Raw genomic sequence first — 13,535 nt, 5'->3', positions numbered from 1 at the left:
ATGAGTTATGAGTTTCATGCTTTCATAGTGGTACTTAGGAGAGCTTGACATTTTATCAGGTGGTCCACACTGTAACAAGTGTGAGAAACACTGATAAGTGTCTGTGTGCTTTTGGAAAACATTTAAAGCTGCTGTACAGAATCTTTGAAACAAGCTTAAAACACTTTTAGAAACAGAGCATCTGCTTCTCTTTACAGCTGCTCGCTCCACCAGGGCTGTTTGGCTCTTTCTGATAGTGAGCACATGTGATGCACGTACTGCGGCAGTCATACAGACAACTGGACGGTCCAAACGTTGGCCGACCTGTTACTGGCTGAGGTTTTAGCAGAGCTGTGGCTGAACCACATAAAAATATATCATTAATGCTTCAGCACCCCCAAAAATGGGCTAAAATCGCCCTAACTCCAAATGCTCAACCAGACCGCCGTCAGGTCTCGCACGCTACAGCCGCTCTATCACGTGACACATACTGCTCCGACGTGCTCCGAGTTACGCCATGTCGCAAGTTTTGTGAGGTACTTTCATTATATTTAATGGATCGGATTACATTTTTTTATTTCTCTCCGATGCCCGATCCAGTAATTTAGGTCAGTATCGGACCGATTCCCATACGTCATGTCGGATCGGTCCATCTCTAAATGAAACTGAACAGATCTAAAGAAGGTGTTCCTGAAATTTGGCTTTATTAGAACAGGACGGATGGATGAGCACAGCCCTCTCAGCACAGGGCTGACAGGACTTATAAACCATAATGTACATCAAATACACAGTGACTTAAAAGAAATCAATAAATACACAAACACTTCAACCGCTGCTTCCTCAGACTGCATGAGTAACAGGAACCACTCACTGTCGGATCTGTGAGCGCTAAAATGACTCTGTTACTAGAGCCATCCAGTCGTTCTCTAAAAGTGAACATTAACTTTCTTCAAAGTGCTTTAAAAGTCCAAACACCCACAGCTACAAACATCTGGCTGGCACTACCCCCTCTAGGTCTCCTGACCACAAGGGGGCAGTATATAACGGTATGCAACAAACATAAATCAACAAAATCACTTAAACAAAAGCTGAATTTGTGTCAAACAGTATTTGCCTGCACATAGAGCTTACATCTTTGTCTGTACAGGGCTCTAGACTAACTTTTTGACATGGGCGCACCGGTACGCCTAACTTTAAAAATTTAGGCGTACCGGCACAAAAGTTAGGCGCACTCAAATTTTTCAACCGCATCGCTTAACACCGCAGTTTTACATGTGCACTTTCTTTGGGGGGGGAAGTCCATACAGACAATATTAATTTCTAAATTATTAACTAACAAACTTGTGCTTAAAGTGCTTTGTCAATATTGTAGAAAATGTTAAAAACTTAATCATCATCTTGGCCTCCTCTGACGACCTGTTTGCTGCTGTCTGCTGCTGAAAGGCCGTGGGGAGAGGGGACACTTGGGCAGTGCATTTACTGCAGCATATAATGTGTTTTCTGGATACACTGTGCTTTTTCAGCATTCAAATATTGATGGCACCGTGTCAGAGCACTGGCTATGAATTTCAGACAGATCAGGCCTTAACTTAACAAAAAAGTTATCAATAGTTATTTTCATCTTTTCTTATTACCCACAGCTACAGTACATCCACTTCTCTCAGGCCTAGGCTGCTCACTAGGGCTGAGTATCATCACTGATTTCTATAATCCATTCAATTCCGGTTCTCAAAGTCCTGATTTGATTCAATTTAGCCTCAGACAGTCAGAAATATTATAATTCTGATCATTTATCAGTACTGATACACATGAGACTTCATCAGAATTGTGAAAATCACAGCAGATGCCTTTGTGTGAAAGTAACTGAGAATAAAACACAGGAAAACATGAAGGAGATTTTCCTGGTCTGGCTTTTTATAGCAGATAACCTTAAAAATATTCTGCAATTTTGCATAATTTTAAGAAATTTAAATTTCTTCAGTATTGAACAGCAGAAATTAGGCTTTCTTGTCCGAGGTCATTTAAGTGAAAAAAGGAAAAGCGCTGTAAACAACGCTAGACTGGTGGGTAATAAGCGAATGAACAATGCAGAAAACAGATTTGAGACGGGAAACTGTTCCTGAAGTACAGAGAGAGAGAGAGCTGTGCAGGAAGTGTGATTTTTATCGTGGTGGAAGCAAAACAGCAAAAGTCAGAGGGAATTCATGACGACATTGATCAAATGTGAAGCGCAGTTTGCTGCTTCTTTTGCTGCAGGCTCGGTGAATTTTGGTTGGAGAGAGGCAAAACCTGCAGCTCAGAATCAGCGCAAAAAGACGTAAACACAGCGCGGGCCCGAAGAATCGCTAAGCTCCGACAGCGTGTCCGTGTTCAGGCCGTCGGGTGAGAAAGCCGAGAAAGACGAAGCTGATTCTGATGTGTTGGGTCCGCTCCGTGTTTGGGTCTTTGTGTGGAATCCGTTAATGAATTGATATCGCTTTATTCAAGCTACTCACCTCTCTCTTCCACCTGCACTTTCAACTGGACCACGGCCAATCAGAGAGGTCCCGCCCCTGACTATCTCTGATTGGTTTAGTCCACGATAGGGGCATAATGTGTGTCTGTTGTTGACCACACGGAGAGTTACAGAGATTTTTTTTTTGTTACCGGAACAGTTGGTCGCACCTGTGCGACCAAATATTTATTTTTAGTCGCACCACTGAAAAATTTGGTTGCATTTGCGACCAAATTGGTCGCACTCTAGAGCCCTGCTGTATATGTCATCGTTTCTGTGGTCAGTAGTAAAGTAACCGAGGTATTTCCCCTTTTTGAAAGAAAAAATGTGTAACCCCTGGACTAAAGAACAGATGCTCCAAGTGGGCGAGGTGCTAATTTTCAGATGGCAGGTCTACATCTAGAATCAAAATGAGCACAAACATCAACAACCAAAGTGAAGCATTAAGACAAAACAGAGCAATGTCACACAGGATCCACACATTTGGGCCACAAAATAGATGTAAATTGACTAAAGTAAGACACAAATCAGACAAAAACAGATGCAGCAGGATCACAAACAGACACATGTTGGCTACATGTTGATGCTAAATGACTAAAATCACACGTGCAACACTTTCTACATATTTGACAACAGAAGAAGAACACAAACAAAGTTGGAATGTATTTTTAATTATTTTAAATTTTTATTTTATGCCAAATTAGATATTTTGCATAATCAAGCACCAAATCACAAAGTCTCCTCCCTGTTTGTACTGTAAGGTCAAAACCCTACAGTACTACAGAGAACCCCAACAATCAAACGATCCCCCTCTGAGCAAGCACGAGGCGACTGTGGGGAAGAAAAACTCCCTTTTAACAGGAAGAAACTTCCAACGGAACCGGGCTCAGAAGGGACGGCCATCCGCTGCGACCGGTTGGGGGGGATGGAAATCAAAAAGGAGACGAGATGGCGTGAACTACAGTTGTTAGAATTTGGATTTGGTGCTAAAATTCTGCTTCAAGATGTTAAAAGAAGCAGGGCGGCGGGGAAAAGCCAGGATGGTCATTTCAATCATCTCTGGCTTTAGTGAACCACCTGAAGGGTTTTCGCAGAGTTTTTCCCAACGCTGAAAAAAACCTGGAAATTTTGGACTTTTTGGGAGGACCGGGGATGACTCCGAGGCGCATTTTTAGATGCTTTGTCAGAACCTCATCAAAAGACGCATCCTTTGCCATCGCAGCCTTTAACACAGTGTCTGGGGAGCCAAACTCCTTGATGAGGCATTTGGTCATTTTCTTGATGAACTTTTTCTTGTCCTTCATCAGACTTGTGACGGACTCTGTGCTGCTGAGTTCAGGCTGCATCAGATCTCTCAGACGCTTGAGGATCGCGTCAGGTTCTTTTGTAGTACATGCTGCCCTGGCAAAAAAGTGCTGAGTTTCAGGTTTGGATTTTCTGATGACTCTCATCATGAGGAGAACGGCGGGGTCACTGGAAATTTTCTCAGGATCAGAAGATGACGCTGATACAGACCTCATCTCTGACATGTCAGAGGAATCCTTGGGTGAGCCTGAAACACTGGCAGAGCGTTTTTGTGGGGAAATGCTCCCAGACTTTGGTGACTGATCAGGTGTCTGATCAGGTGACTGATCAGGTGACTGAAAAGGTACCACAAAGCATCTTTCTGGGGTACTGCTCCCAGACTTTGGTGACTGATCAGGTGACTGATCAGGTGACTGAAAAGGTACCAGAGAGCATTTTTCTGGGGTACTGCTCCCAGACTTTGGTGTTACAGGTGTCGGAACAGATTCTCTTCCACTTCCATCTGAATCTGTGCTGGTTTCCTTTGTTGGGATCTTCGTTCTTTTAATAATGTTCTGGATTTCTTCCACAGCCACAGAAATTTTGTCCTCAATCAGGTGATCTTCGTCTTCGTTCTCCACCCAGAGTAAAAGTTTTTGTACAAACTTTTCTACTGCGTCTTCTACGAGCACATAGAGGACTTCAGCAGAAAAGGGAGGCTTGGATCCATGTGCTGGTTGTGGAGTCCTGCAGATGACGGTGTCAGACAGGGATCTACCCATTACAGGTTCGGGGACTTGATACAGTCGATCCGTCATAAGTAGATCAAACATTTTTGCCGTTAACTCCACAGTGAAATCTCTGGTTGCTCCACCAGTTCTAAAGTTTTCCACTGTTTTGTGGATGCTGAAGAGTTTTTCTTCCTTTGTTAATTTCTCATACAACTGATTAACGTCTGATCTAATCGCGTCGAAGTCGACGGGAGAGGAGCGTATGTAACGGAGCAGTATGTTTCGGCTGGAAACCGTACTGTTATCAGAGGGCACCGTGTCACCTTTGGGGTCCTTGCAAATGTTTTTCAGACAAACAAGAAATTTTCTGTTTGCCTTTATTACTTTTCTCAGGTCTTTTTTCGTTGTTTCAAATTGTTTTCTGGCAAACATGGAAAAGCGCTGTTTGCGTGCTTTGAGCCGGGAGTGAGAGGTGGATTGCAAACATCTGGAGAAGAAGTCTCTCAGCTTGTTGGTAATTAATCCTGCATTAAAGGCAGGACTCCTCTCACAGGGCTCTTCGCTGCTTACATCCATGTCGCCAATGATCTCATTTACGATGTCAGCTGCAACCACTTCTACTGGGGTTGCAGCCCGGAAACTTTGGCTTCCTGCGGCTCGTTTTGTTTCGTCCTTTTCTGTTAGAGTTTCTTCCTCATCTTCATCTGTCATCTCTCCATCTGAGCTCCTTGATGACAGAATCACAGAAATCTCTTTGATTGCTGATTGCACGGACATCTTTGAATCCGTACTTTCTGTACCGGAATCAGAGCCGGTTATTTGGCAACAGAAAACCTCGCATGCTAGACCGAAATTCACTTCCGGTCTTCTCGGCCTTGGAATGATCTGGCTCTGTGACGTCACAATCACCCTGGTAACTCCCAACAGCTGAGCGACAAGTACTGATAAATGTTTCGCTGCACACTGTGAAATCTAATATTGTGTTTAATTAAAAATATTAAGTAGCCTGAACTCTTTTTTTACATTTATTTTTAGGTTTGTTTGTGTTTTCTAATCAAATTGTTATTAGAACTCAGTTTAAGTAAGTTAGCAGTTCTTTTAATTCAAGAAGCTGATCAAGTCAGTTTATTGAGTACGCTGGAAATGTTGCTTCTCAGTGCGGAGGGATAAAACGATAAGGTTTTAACATTCCACGTCGTTACCTTCCTTCTCCCTGGCACGGATCACTCCGCGTGTTCGTGGTGCCCACGTTTCTCTGTGGAATATGTTGAGCAAACCTGTGGAAGCTTCAGCTGACACAGATAAACATAACAAGACATGGCAGGAGTAAACAACACTGACGGGAGACTGTCAAAGTAAAACAGGAAGTACACAGAGGTGCAAACAGGAGGAGAGAGAGAGCACGGGCATAGTGGGCTGGGGAAACATGGAATGAAACACAAGGAGGGGAGACGAGGGCTCACAGATACATAGAGGGGCACACGGGATAAAAGTCACAAGGGGAAGTCAAATAAGGAACAACACAACAGGACAACTCAGGAAACATGGCCTAAATAAGGAACGAAATACAAAAATACAAGAAACTAAGAATACTGGGCCCACATGGCCCAGGACCATGACATGTTTTCCTTTAGTACGAACAATCTATCTGCCGATCTAGCAGTCCGTCACTGGTCTCTCAATCTCCCGTTGAAGAGCCGTGAGCTTCTCCAAGATCTTATCCGTGCTGCTTCAATGAGCCCATTTTGAGAAGTTACAACCCATCCCATCGCTTCAATCCCAGCGGGCAGCCTTGTGGGGTTTTGAACAGCCGATTCCGCTTTCTTTAATCTTCAATAAGCCGAGGCCAAGCCAGCTCCGATCAGCAAGAACCCCGTTATCATCTCAGTTCACTTCATCATAAACACATCATCGCATTCTGTGTTATGATTTGCTTTTGTGTTAGACGAGGTTTGTGGTCTTACCACGTGTGTCACCAGCCGCGTCTTGGCTGTTTGCGATCATCCGTTATTATCATCAGCACACGTGAGCCGTGGAACATTTACACCTCCGTATGTGACACATCACTGTGACAGTGGAAGAAGTAGTTCTACTCATTTAGATGATCTCAATAAAGTAGTTTCCCACTGTGTTCCTGTTAATGACAAACTACAAATTTAGCGCAAATTACTAAAATATCAATATTTTAATTGGAGAATCAATTATAAAACACAAATATCTGCTATTGGACGGATGAGTATCAATCCACACAGGATCACACAATAACAGCAGCATACACACAATCAGGTTTTAACAACACATGTTTTATCTTAAACCTTCCAGTGCATCATGTTTTGACTTCCTGATGATATTCTGGTCATAAACAGGTGGACTTATTTTAAACCAGTGATTGATTTTTCTTGACAGCTTGAAGCAGAAGAGCACTTTAACTGTTTTACGTGAGAGAAATAAGCCTGTTAAATATAATACTGATGAATTCACACAGCCTGGCCTCGTTCTTCTTCGTTGGTCCTCGGCTCCTCAGGGACGTCTGGAGGCTGCAACAGAAGAAGAAGACAGCAGCAGACAGGTCGGTGCTGATAAACAGGCTCAAACTCCAAATCATGACAAGTGATGCAAACAGAGAAACGTTTGTGATGATTCAATAATAATAATGGATTGGATTTATATAGCGCTTTTCTAGGCACCCAAAGCCCTTTACAATGCCACTATTCATTCACTCTCACATTCACACACTGGTGGAGGCAGCTACAGTTGTAGCCACAGCTGGGGCAGACTGACAGAAGCGAGGCTGCCATATCGCGCCATCGGCCCCTCTGGCCAACACCAGTAGGCAAGTAGGGTAAAGTGTCTTGCCCAAGGACACAACGACCAGGACAGAGAGCCCAGGGATCGAACCGGCGACCTTCCGGTTACAGATGCGATTCCCAACCCCCTGAGCCACGGTCGCCCCATTCAGATAAAAAGAGACTCGGTGTTCAGAGGAAGGATGACGGTCTGACAGAGAAAGCCATCTGTGACCGTTGCTGAGGCTTTTTCTCATCCTCAGTACTGACAGTGTTTGTGTAATTACTCTCACTGCCAGAAGGGGGAGACACAGCTCCAGCCTGCAGGGAGAAACACTGCAGCTCTGGAGTTTATTTCATGAACATCACCTCTGCGTCTGCCTCCATCAAATCGGTGAAAATCACAAAATGTCAGATGGGGGTTTTTCCAACCACCCACATCCACAACTCCTGTGTGTCAGCTTATATCCATCATGTACACTTTATGTAATAATGTGACTCACCTGAACTGCCACAAGTCTCTCAGCTGTCTGCTGCTGACCCTCTCCTGACCTGCACACAACACGTCCTGTACACAATCAAGAACAGTTAGAGGTGAATGAATTTACATTATCTAAAAAATACTGATGAACTAGTTATTCACCCTGAGACAGGATATTTCTAATTTTAGAGATGTTGCACACATGGATGAAAGCAGTCCTACATATTTGTTTAATATGTGCGTTGAAGGACACGTCCTGGTCAAAAAGTGCTCACAGAGTTACGGCATCTGGTTAGACAGTTTCTAAAGTTTTATGGCTGAGTTCAATAACATCAGCTTTATCTGAATAAAGAAGCAGGACATCCGACCGGTGGCACTGACGTCACATCTTATGAAGACTCTAGAGCGGCTCTTCCTCAACCTCCTCCGACCACAGGTACAACATGCCCCGGACCCACTACAGTTTGCATACAAGGCGGGTGTCGGAGTGGAGGATGCCATCCTGTACCTCCTACACAGAGCCCACTCACACCTGGATGGGGGAAAAGGCACGGTCAGGATCCTGTTTCTTGACTTTTCCAGTGCCTTTAATACCATCCGGCCCTGTATGCTTCAGGAAAAACTGAACAGGATGGAGGTGGACCCCTGCCTGGTGGCTTGGATCTCCGACTACCTCACCGACAGACCACAGTACGTCAGGCTGAAGGACATCACGTCTGACACTGTGGTCAGCAGCACAGGAGCACCACAGGGAACTGTGCTGTCCCCTCTTCTCTTCACCCTGTACACCTCTGACTTCTGCTACAACTCTGAATTATGCCACATTCAGAAGTTTGCAGACGACACAGCCATCATGGGGTGTATCTGGGATGATCAGGAAGAGGAGTACAGAAGTCTGGTGAGGAACTTTGTCGCATGGAGTCACACAAACCACCTGCAACTCAACACCTCAAAGACTAAGGAACTGGTTGTGGACTTCGGGAGGTCCAGAGAAGGTCCACTGCCGGTTCAGATAGAGGGGGAGGAGGTGGAGGTGGTCAACAAGTACAAGTACCTCGGGCTGTGGGTGGACAACAAACTGGACTGGTCATGCAACACAGAGCACCTGTATAAAAAAGCCCAAAGCCGACTGTACTTCCTCAGGAGGCTGAGGTCTTTTAACATCTGCAGGAAGCTCCTGAGGATGTTTTACCAGTCGGTGGTTGCTGGAGTACTTTTCTATGCTGTGGTGTGCTGGGGGAGCAGCACAGCAAAGAAGGACTCATCCAGGCTGGAGAAACTGATCAGGAAGGCTAGCTCTGTGGTCGGCATGAAGCTGGACACTCTGGTGACAGTGGCAGAGAAAAGGACACTAAAGAAACTGCTGGACATTATGAACAATGCTGGGCATCCTCTGCACACGGCCATAAACAACCAGAAGAGTCTGTTCAGTGACAGGTTGCTTCTCCCCAAGACAAGAACTAACAGACTTAAAAACTCCTTTGTCCCACACGCCATCAGACTGTTTAACTCCTCTCTGGAGGGGAGAGGGAGGGGAGACAGGGGGACAAAGGTGTGAGCAGCTTCAAGTTCCTGGGAGTCCACATCTCCGAGGATCTCATCTGGACGACCAACTGCTCCAAGCTGGTCAAGAAGGCTCACCAGCGCCTCTTCTTCTTGAGGACTCTGAGGAAGAACCACCTGTCCTCAGACATCCTGGTGAACTTCTATCGCTGCACCATCGAGAGCATCCTGACCAACTGTATAACAGTCTGGTACGGGAACTGCTCTGCCTCGGACCGGAAGGCGTTGCAGAGGGTCGTGAAAACTGCCCAGCGCATCGCCGGAGCACCACTTCCTGCCATAAAAGACATCTACAGGAAGCGGTGTCTGAAAAGGGCTGGGAAAATCATCAAAGACCCCAGCCACCCATCACATGGACTCTTCACCCTCCTGCCCTCTGGGAGGCGCCACAGGAGCCTCCGGATTAAGACCACCAGGTACCGGAACAGCTTCTTCCCCACAGCTGTCAGACTCCTGAACTCTGCCTCCTGACATCTGACCCACGTTAACTCATGGACTGAACATACACACACACACACACAATGGACAACTGTACCCTCAAACACACAATAATAACATGGAGTGAACCACCACTCACAACCACTAGCACTTTATACAGCCTCTGTAGAAATTATCCACACCCTCACTGATCTTAACTGCACTACTGTATAGCTCTGTGTAAATAATCATTCTGTACATTCGATAATTTTTAACCCTACAACTGTTTACAACTTGCATAGTTCCCATTTCTGTATAGCTGTATATCTCAGATTCCTGTAAAGTTATTTATTTCATATTCTGTATAGTTTTTCATATTTATGTCCTGTACATAGCTTGTACTCACTACAGCCTGTACATACTTATAGTTATAGAATATTCACAACATACTTCATACCGTGTACATTATAACATAATAGACCCATTTCTGTAATATACTTACATATCTATATTATTGCTAATATATATTGTAATATATCTATATCACTAAAGCACTTCTGGATGGATGCAAACTGCATTTCGTTGCCCTGTACCTGTGCATGTGCAATGACAATAAAGTTGAATTCTATTCTATTCTATTCTATTCTATTCTATTCAAAGGAGGGGGAACAACTAAGCTGTAGTGCCTCTTCACCTCACTGTGCAATACCTTTTGTGCAATACTTTTTGTTAATAGTCAACGGTGCAATAGACTCAATACTTGAAATGTGCAATTCACTTGTATTTTTATTTTTATTTTATTCCTATTTATTCTATTTATCCCCTTCGTATATTTTATTTATATATGTCTCTGTATTTATATATGTGTGTGTGTATGTGTGTATATATATATATATATATATATATATATATATATATATATATATATATTCTGCAACTGTAACTTCTGTCGGTGCTGTGCTTTTTTGGAAACCGAATTTCCCAGAGGAACCCACCCGAGGGATTAATAAAGTTTTATCTTATCTTATCTCTTATCTTATTAGAGGTCATCCAGGTCTTTATGTCTTCAAAACTTTACATTAGCTTCACAAATTTGTGTCGTCCGGCTTTGCAGATACATATAATTGTGCGTCATCTGCTGTGATATACAGCGCAGTGAAAATCTATGCCATATAATGTATAACATACACAGTAAAATACATTTAATAGATGAGGTGAACTGAATGGTTCGAGCACATGGTTCCTGTGGTGCTTCGTGACTAACGTTTTTATGTGAGGAAGACTAACAAGTGTTGTGCTGCTCTCTCTCTGTCCCGTCATGTGATATTTTCTACTTGATAAGGTTTCTTAAAATGTTTGTTCACAGTCAACTTTGACCTGTGGTACTATGAAAGTAGGTCAAACAGTTAGGCAACCCAGGCACTCCTCAAAAGTTCATGTATGAAAAATGACTGTAAAGAAACAGACGGAGGGAGGAGAAGAAAACAGAATGATGAGTGGGTGTAAGTTACCTTTGAGTATTACTGATGCCAGAAAGAGGATGAGCACTGTGTGAGCGCTGAACAGAAGCAGACGGGCAACTGTCAGGTTGTCCACTTTGTCCAGTTTGACTCCTGTGAAAAAGATTTGACATTTCTGAAACTGAATATTAACTTTTTTATAGAGATTTGACCACCTCCCTTAAGAGAATAACTTGTCTCCCATTGGATCACGTGAACACACCATTTCCTCTCCGGCTTACAAGGTATCTGCTCGTCACAGTGCTGTGACATACCTGTGGTTTGTTTCTACACCGTAGCCACAACCAACCAACCATTTTTATTTCTATAGCACATTTAAAAAGGACAGTTTCTAACAAAGTGATTCACACAAAAACAGTTATAAAACAGTTACAGTTACATAGCACAAATGCAGACAGAACTAATTTCCTTCAAAGGCTAGTTGGAACATGAGCAGCCTAATTAAGCTGCAGTGGAGGCTTAAAGTCACTGCAGTGGCTCCACTGAATAAAGAAACAGCTTCTTTCAGAGAGGAACACCAACCTGCCTCCACCTGCAGGCTGTGCGGCTCAGAGAGAGTCTTCATGTTGGTCTTCAGAGCACAGGTGTAGTTCCCAGAATCCTCCACCGTCAGAGAGCTCAGCTGGAGGGAGGAGCCTGTTTCTGACAGGATGCAGCCATCTTTGAACCAGGTGACCTCCAGGTGATGAAAAGTGCAGACTGAAGCACAGAGCAGTGTGACGTTTTCTTTTTTTCTGAACTTGTTATCATCACTGGAGCTGATTATTCTCATCTGAATCCCATCTAAAATGAGAATATAGATCAGTTTGACTTAAAGACACATTAATGATGAATATTAGTCTTAGACTGAGGAGATTGTTGTCACCAGTAACTCTGACAGTCACTCCTGTGCCGTTAGTAAAATGTCCCCCACGATGATTAACTCCCATCCTGAAGGAAAAGCTTGCGTTGTCTCTCTGCTGAACATCTCTGATCTGTAAAGTGCAGTTTGTCTTCATGTCTCCCAGATATTGATAACGAGGTTTGTTGTTTGTTGAATCACTGTCGTACACAGATGGTTTGGTGAGCTGATAGAGCTGATAGCAGTGGCTCTGATACCAGAGGACTCTGACGATCTTTAGTGGGACTTCTCTTCCTCTCTGATCGACAGACTTAGGTGGTGTGAAGGTGCAGGGGAGGGTGGCAGTGGATCCTGTGACAGCACAGGTAGACGTGAGAGGATAGTTCACAGTTTGACCCACAGCACCTAAAGAAGAGCAAACACAGAGCTGAGATTCAAACACAGTGACTCAGCCTGGGAAAAGAATAAAGCTGGAAAAATGCTGCTAAATAGCAGAGATCTGTTTGTTGGTGGCAGGATGTCTTCTGTGTTCACTTCCTGCCACTTGATTTAATTTAGTACCACACACAACCATGAGACAGGGTGCAGATGATACATTTCTCACACTGCAGAACTGTGGTAGTAGCACTGTCACCTCACAGCTAGAAGGTTATTGGTTTGAATCCCATCCTTTCTGTGTGTTTTCATATTCTTCGTCATCTCTTTGGGTTCTCTCTGGGTACTCCAGACTGCTGACAGGTGGGTTAATTGACTGCAGGTGTGAATGTGAGTGTGCATGCCTCTCTGTGTGTTTTCACGGACTCTGGACACCTGTGTACTGTCTCACCTCCACCCCTCTGCAAACCTGAACTGGATAAGTGAAAGAATCTGTATAGATGGATATCTTTGCACCAGTTAGCTGATGGTCGAAGGAAAATGAGGCAAGCATGTCACTCTAAGAGTTATTGTTTCTCCAAGCTGACTGTAAACATGAATATTTCTTTTAAAAATCAGTTTGTGAGGACCTGCTTGTTGACTCAACAATGTTCAGTTAATTGCAGCTTAAACATCCTTCACTGTGCTGCACACATGCAAACTAGGGGTGGGTTTTTGTAATCGATTCATCGATTAAAATCGATTCTGGCTTGGATAACGTAAAATCGATTCATTAAAATCCTGAATCGATTTTTAAATATAAATTTATTTTGCCCGAAATGCCAGAATCTCAGGTGACATCTCACAAAATTTCAAGAACCACCAAACAGTAAATGAGAGCAGGTACAGGGATTCTGCACAAAGACTTAAACACACAGCGCGACCCGCGGATCAGAATCAGTGAGATGTGACTTTCTCACGGTCGGGGCTGGAAGCCGACAGCTCGCTGACTCTGATCTGTCGGCGCTTTGTGTTCACGTCCTTTATGCGCTGATTCTAAAGCTGTTAGTTTGATGTCTCTCCAA

Source organism: Diplotaxodon limnothrissa, linkage group LG11, assembly GCF_057381915.1.
Source record: "Diplotaxodon limnothrissa isolate DT_005_m linkage group LG11, D_limnothrissa_male_GT1.1, whole genome shotgun sequence".
NCBI lineage: Eukaryota > Metazoa > Chordata > Actinopteri > Cichliformes > Cichlidae > Diplotaxodon > Diplotaxodon limnothrissa.
Note: the sequence above shows the minus strand (reverse complement) of the source record.